At 41.7% G+C, this 6,673-nt stretch overlaps 1 non-coding gene across 1 annotated transcript; it reads left to right on the top strand.

The window, feature by feature from the left end:
* Nucleotides 1-390: 390 nt before the first annotated feature.
* Nucleotides 391-499, top strand: LOC141636016 (small nucleolar RNA R71). Its single transcript, XR_012540661.1, has one exon. It is a non-coding gene; the product is annotated as a small nucleolar RNA R71 (small nucleolar RNA).
* Nucleotides 500-6,673: the final 6,174 nt, after the last annotated feature.

The raw sequence follows: 6,673 nt of genomic DNA, 5'->3' as shown, positions 1-6,673 counted from the left end.
TTCCGTGAGGACTCAATCCCGACTGCTTCCATATTCGCCACTTGAACCAAAAGGAGTTGGACCATCTCTCTCAACTTCTCGATCTCATCTGAGTTTTGAACAGGAATTTCGACTTTCTCCTTGGAAGCTTCAGAAATCTCGAACTTCTCGAGACGGGTAGAAATGGAAGTCATAAGTGTCACAACAGCAGTCATTTCTTCACTTTGCTTTCGTGACTTTCCACGTGAACTTCCAAACTCAGCTTTATGGACTGCCATCTCCTCGATAGTGTTCCAACCTTTACTTTGACCGGTATTGTTTTGAAACCTGCCATTAGCAGCTGCATCCAAGATGACTTTGTAATCATCATATAAAGCATTGTAAAATAGGTTGCAAAGATACCATTGCTGGAAACCATGATGAGGGACAGCTCGGACCAAACTTTTGAAACGTCCCCATGCTTCACAAAAATCTTCGTCGGTTCCTTGCTGAAAACTCGTGATTTTACCCTTCAAGGCATCTGTCTTTGAAAGCGGGAAGTACTTCTTGTAGAAGGCTAATGCTAAAGATGACCAATCCGTGACTCCAGCTGCTACCCTATCGAGGTAGCGGTACCAATCTCGCGCCGAATCCTTCAAGGATTACAAGAACATAAATCCCTTCACTTCATCTTGAGTTACCCCAAATGGATAGGTATGGAACAATAATAGTCCAGTGAAAGTTTCCATATGCTTCAAGGGGTCTTCATCCGCAGACCCAACGATTTCGCTCCACTAAATCAATATAAGAGGAACGAAACTCAAAATTACCGGTAGTAGGGGTAGGTAACTGGCGCCCCTTTGGAAGGTGGTGCTCCTTTGGCTGAAAATTATCATATATTGTAGCCATAATTTCCAAAGTGAGAGTACTCAAGTCTTCCTCTCAAAAACTTGTCTTCTAACTGTGCAAAAGCAAAACTAGAAGCAAAGGTAAGCAACGGCCTCAAGGAATCAAGGTTCCTTGAGACAAGAAAAATAAACTAAAATAAGGTAAACAAAATTACACCGTCTCCCTGGCAACGGCGCCAAAATTTGATACCGTCGTTTAGTACCAAAATTAAATTTATAATTCCAAACTAAAACTATAGCTAGTGATAGTAAGGGTCGAACCACAGAGAGACAAGGTTGATTTTGTTTGCTATTTTTCAGTCTATAAAAGTAACAATTAATTGGGGGTTTTGAATTTGGTTGATTAACTGGCTAATTGCTAAAATGAAAATTCTCAACAAGATAAAAAAAGGGATCGGGAACTTCGGTTCACCATGGCAAATATCAGGTCAGTAAGGTAGCAAAAGTCTTACAATACGGTCTCAGGGAAAATAAGCTAGCCTTTCGATCAAAGCTCAAATAACCTCACGGTCTATTAATTCCCTAGAATTTATCAACGCTTTCGCTCAAGAGAAATTCCAAATCTAGCGATAATTCAAATTACCAATCTTTCAATCTAGTAAAGAAATTTATCAAAAGATAGCAAGACCAATACGGAAGAACTCATGCTACACAACAATCCTAATTTAATACCATGGCTCACCTTATTCCCAATCAAAGGAATTACCTACGCATAATCATAACTACACTAATTGCAAAATTAATGGTAAAGAACAAATTTGACATAATTAAATCAAACTAAACCAAGAGGAAAGAACTCGATTGCTGAAATTAAATTGATGAAGATAAGAATCAAATTAACAAGGAAAATAAGGAAAAGGAAGAATTGCATAAAAAGCTTACTAATTAAATTCAAGAACAAAGCATTCAATCCCGGTTTCCGTCTTCAAGCTAGATCTAAAAACTAAGTTTTTCCGTAATGAAAAGCCTAACCTAAAAGTTGTTGCGTTCTATTGATAAAAAGATACCGAAAGTTAATTACAAGTTGGGCTTTTAAAAGCCTAACACGGAGAAAAAGATATCACTGAAATCGTGTCGATCGACCGGCCAAAGATGGTCGATCGATCGTTAATGCGTAAACGATGCGTCGATGCGTTTGGTGGTCGATCGATCAATGTACTTTGTCGATCGACTGAATATGTTGTGCAGTGGCTCTCTTTTTCCTCCCAATCAACTCTTCACTCCTTTGCACGCACCCCAAGGTGAGTGAATAAGACTCTCCTTCTTCTTGGCTTCCTTAAACTTGCCCCCAGAGGACGAATTAGGCTTGATTTAGCTTACTTCCACTCGTTCCTACAATAAATCATAGAAAATGCAAAGTAAACCGTTTCGGGAGAAATAGTAGCCTTAAGCTAACAATTATGCATGGAAATACGTGCCAAAACCGCAGATAAAGTGTATAGAATATGCACGTATCAGTAATGGAGGTCTTCACTCTTCCATTCTACCTCTGCCTTTGCCTTCGAGGTACATCTTCCCCTTGCTCTTATTGCTAGGCTGCCTAGCATGGGCTTCCTCTTCAGAATGGATCCTCAACAGATCCACAACGACAACAACATCCGGTCTCTTACAAGACCCCATAGTCGGCCCGAGCTGAGCCCATATACGGCTAACCGCCTCTTTGGGACCCAAGCTCCTCCTCTTCGGTGGCCTGACCACATCCACGCTCGAATCATCGCCAAAGTCGTCAAAAAAGGCGTGGTTTGCCTTGCCAACCTCCCTATACTTCAAATCGACGACTTCATCTTTGCGCAACTTTGACCTTTTTTTTAAGGTTGAAGCTCTTGACCACTTGACGTAAGCGGAAGTCACCCATGTCGTTGAAGCGGGGTTTGGTACCTTCCAAGTCGGCCGAGTAGCCCACCACCTCTCGAAAGCCTCCACAAGCTCAGATTTTCAAATACGCTCTCTTGGACGAGAGTATCTTGAGCGAGCACCTTTTGTTGACGGCCCATTTGCCTCATAACCCTTTTCGGATAAATGAAGGAAGCAACCTTCAAGCCCACAACCATCAAAGAGCAAGAACAAGTGGCCGGAGCAGGCAACCCCGAAAGGGACCTCAAGTGCCACCAAGACACCACGCAACAGATATAAGGACCGCCCTCCTCCATCAATTTTGAGGTCCAATACGCGTCCGTGGATGCAAAGCTATCTGAATACAACTTCTTCCTCATGTTAAGATGACGGAAGGAGTAATAAGAAGCATCAACCGGAGACTCAACATACCATAGCCTCTCCATGAGCCATACTTGGAAGATCCTTGGAGATCCAAACGAAGGGGCTTCTCCACAAGAACCCTTCTTGTCCAAACCTTGAACGATCTCACCAAGCACCAACCACGATGGATCCCACCTGTGCTCCATTTTCTTAACAACATGCACAAGGGTCATGCTACCATACCATCTTAACCGCTCCTTCTTCAAAGCTTCAACAAGGAGGTAAGCATGTACTAGGAAAAAGGTAAGAGCCCTTCTCCTAGCCACCTCCGAGGTAAGCATGCACTAGGCAACATGTCAACACCATGAGGAGCAAGGAGGAAGTTCACTTGGCATGTCGACAAGCCTAACATAGAACGAAACTTCTCCTTATAACACAACCGAGTTGGAGGAAGCAGCGGAGTACAACCCGGCCACCCTCCAATAGCACCCACTTTTCGGCAAGAGGGCAAATTTCACCTTTCGGGAAAACGAAAACATGATGTTTCGAACCCCAAAAACGAGTGCATGCTTCAAGGAACGCGAATTGCACCTTAACTTGACGGAGCTCCAACAATTGACCAACTCCCATTACAATGAGTTGATACTTCTCGGGAGGCGATAAATCCCGACACCAATGAAGCAACCTATTTTCGAAAGTATCCATGAATTATTTTGTGGAAGAAGAAGAGAAGGTTTTCTTAGAGATGTTTTTCGTGTTTCGGATGATGAAACAATGAAGCACAAACGTCCCTATTTATACAAAACAATCAACACCTTTTTTCCGAAAAAAGGGGAGCTCCCTTGCATCGCCCAGGGGCTCGCGCCTCTTTGAGTTGATTCTAAGGATCCGCACCTTGGCTTGTCCTTGTCAACTTGTGCTTCTTTCTGACGCATAGTTTTTCTCGCCTTAAGGCTCGCGCCTCTTCAGGCTTGCCCCAAAATTTTTGTGTTTCTCACACTCACATTTCCATGAATTCACGTTTCACGAAATCCGACACAGTTTCCATGACGCAGCTTTAAACATACGGGTTTTTCTCTTGTTTTTTTTAGGGAGGAAGGGCTAGTCGGCCCGATCCGCGACGGATCATTTCCATGCCAGTAGAAAATTTCGAAATTTTTTTTGCATTTTCGCAATATTGATACATAACATCAATTTTTCTCAAAACGCTTTTGCAAATCCGAGTCTTGATCTCGCAAAAATCAAAATCAACGCACTTACAAATCTCTTTTTAAAATTCATCCATGGTGGTTTGAGTTTTAGTTTTTGAGTTGCAAATCAATTTTGGTAAAATTCGATGCGATTTAATTCAAACACAAATTAATTTCTTGAAATTTCAAAACAGTTCCATTTGAAAAATCCAAACGTCATACCTTGTTATGTAATTTTCAAAATTCATTTTCAACAAACAATTTCAATTTTAACTTCGAATCATCGTGGTTATTTTTGTTTTCAACATATATTTTTGCATGCCTGTGTGTATGTGTATGCGCTACCTGTTGCCTATTTTCTACACTAACGATGCAGGAGCAAATGTCAATGCAAATGAGGAATCAGCCGTTGACCACGCTTCTCCGAAACATAACACAAAAAAAGCCAAACACAAACAAACTACAAACCAAAAACACATATATACAAACTCCCTCACGCGAAATACATCAACACACATTTGATACAAACGACTGACCAAACAAACAGGATCCGGTACAAGACACTAGCCTAAAACAATGAACTCGGGGCTATCCGCCACCTACCGAACTAAGCACTCCCCCATCCTTCTAACCAGAAAAGAAACGGAACAACATGAAAAAAAGGGGTAATAGCGGAAGCAGAGGTGGTTACCATGACGATAACCCTATTTCCTACTCTGAAACAACAAAGGAATAGGTTTATGGAAGACTTCAGACGACCTGACAATCGGGAATTGTGACACAGTGCACGCCCCGACGTTAACCCCCTATCATCGGACTTTAACGATGAGTAAGAGCCACGACATAGGGTGCCACCCCGATGTTGTCCCCCAATCATCAGAATTCAGCGAAGATTGAAAGCAGCAACGTAGCGCGATGGTCTCGTATTGAACCCCAATCATCAGACGTCCAAATCTCTGCAGACAACAGCCAATGATCAACACGTGATCAGATGCTGGACAAAGGCCGCTAGGAAAAAGCACAACTGGACAAAGACAGAACGACAGTCATCCCTCCTCCTTCAGGATCTTCCTCCTCCTCCAAGGCTTCAGCCTCGGACCTAGCGGGCTTAGCAACCCCAGAACACTCGCCTGAAATCGAAACAAAAACAACGTCAGCCGAAATTTCGGCATTACGACGACACAAAACGGACAAAATCCCAAAAAAACAAAATCACCTGCAAATACAAAGCAAAAACAAACAACAGCAAGGGCATACCCGCCCAATCCTATCCAACACAAAAACTCACAAAAAAATGACTTGCCCTTCTTTTCAAGCAAAAGACGAGTCAAAGCAAAAAAAAAAAAAAAAAAGAACTACAAAAACAACCCACCACCCTCGAACCTACACAAGTTCTGCAAAAAATAAGCAACAAAAATTCCCGACATAACTGGGCATTTTATACAGCTCAAAAGGGCAATTTTACGCCAAATTGAGCACAAACAGGTCACAATTTTAAATTTCGACCACAACAAAGCAACGTGACTACGTCATGCCCCCAAAATGACCTAAACTACCGTTAAGGTCTATTTCAAAGCAAAATGGCTCAGTTTGAGCCCAAACAGACGCTTATTTCGTCTGCATAAGACCATCTGGTAAAGGCAAAATCCAAAAATTTTGCCTCCAACACCAAACGAAGGTTTAACGCAGCAAAGACGGTCTTCCCCGACTACAATGCAACCTAGTGGGGCACACAACTCGAGCAACGAAGCACGACATTGCAAAATGAGATGGTCTTTTGTCTCATTCACGTTTTTCGCACCTAGGGAGTGGGAACCTTGACCAAAATGCAAAATAAAAGCACCCCTATACTCTTAAACAGTTTTCTAACCTAATAAAAGCATCAATTCCACTCGAAAATGGGCAAAACAAAAACGCCGAAATCGATTTCAAAAGGGTTAGTGTTTCACCATAATTTAATCAACAAAAAGGTAAAGAAAATCAAATGGAATCATGAGGATTTACATACCTTTAGATGACATAGTGGTTGAAGCACAAATGCAAGAAAAAAACGGGATCAACAATGGCGAAAAATGGCGATTTTGTGTGTTTTTGTGAAGAAGACGAAGTGAAATGAGGAGCTGCTGCTCCTCGCGTCTTTTAGAGAAATAAGAAGAGGCTCCTTACATCGCACAAAGGCTTGCGCCTCTTTGAGGTGATCCAAACAATCTCAGTGAAATTTTGGGTTTTGGCCCATTTTCACACAAATTCCCGCTATTTCACAAATTTCAATGACGGAATTAAAAACCGTCATTCTCAAACAAAAAACAACATAGCGAAATTCAAATTCGTTATTTTTCACAATTCAATGACGGAATTAAAAACCGTCATTTTCTTCACAAAAAACAAAATAGCGAAATTCAAATTCGTTATATTCACAAA

The sequence above is a fragment of the Silene latifolia genome, chromosome Y (genome assembly GCF_048544455.1).
Source record: "Silene latifolia isolate original U9 population chromosome Y, ASM4854445v1, whole genome shotgun sequence".
NCBI classification, from domain to species: Eukaryota; Viridiplantae; Streptophyta; class Magnoliopsida; order Caryophyllales; family Caryophyllaceae; genus Silene; species Silene latifolia.
Note: the sequence above shows the minus strand (reverse complement) of the source record. Positions and strands in the feature narration are given on the sequence as shown.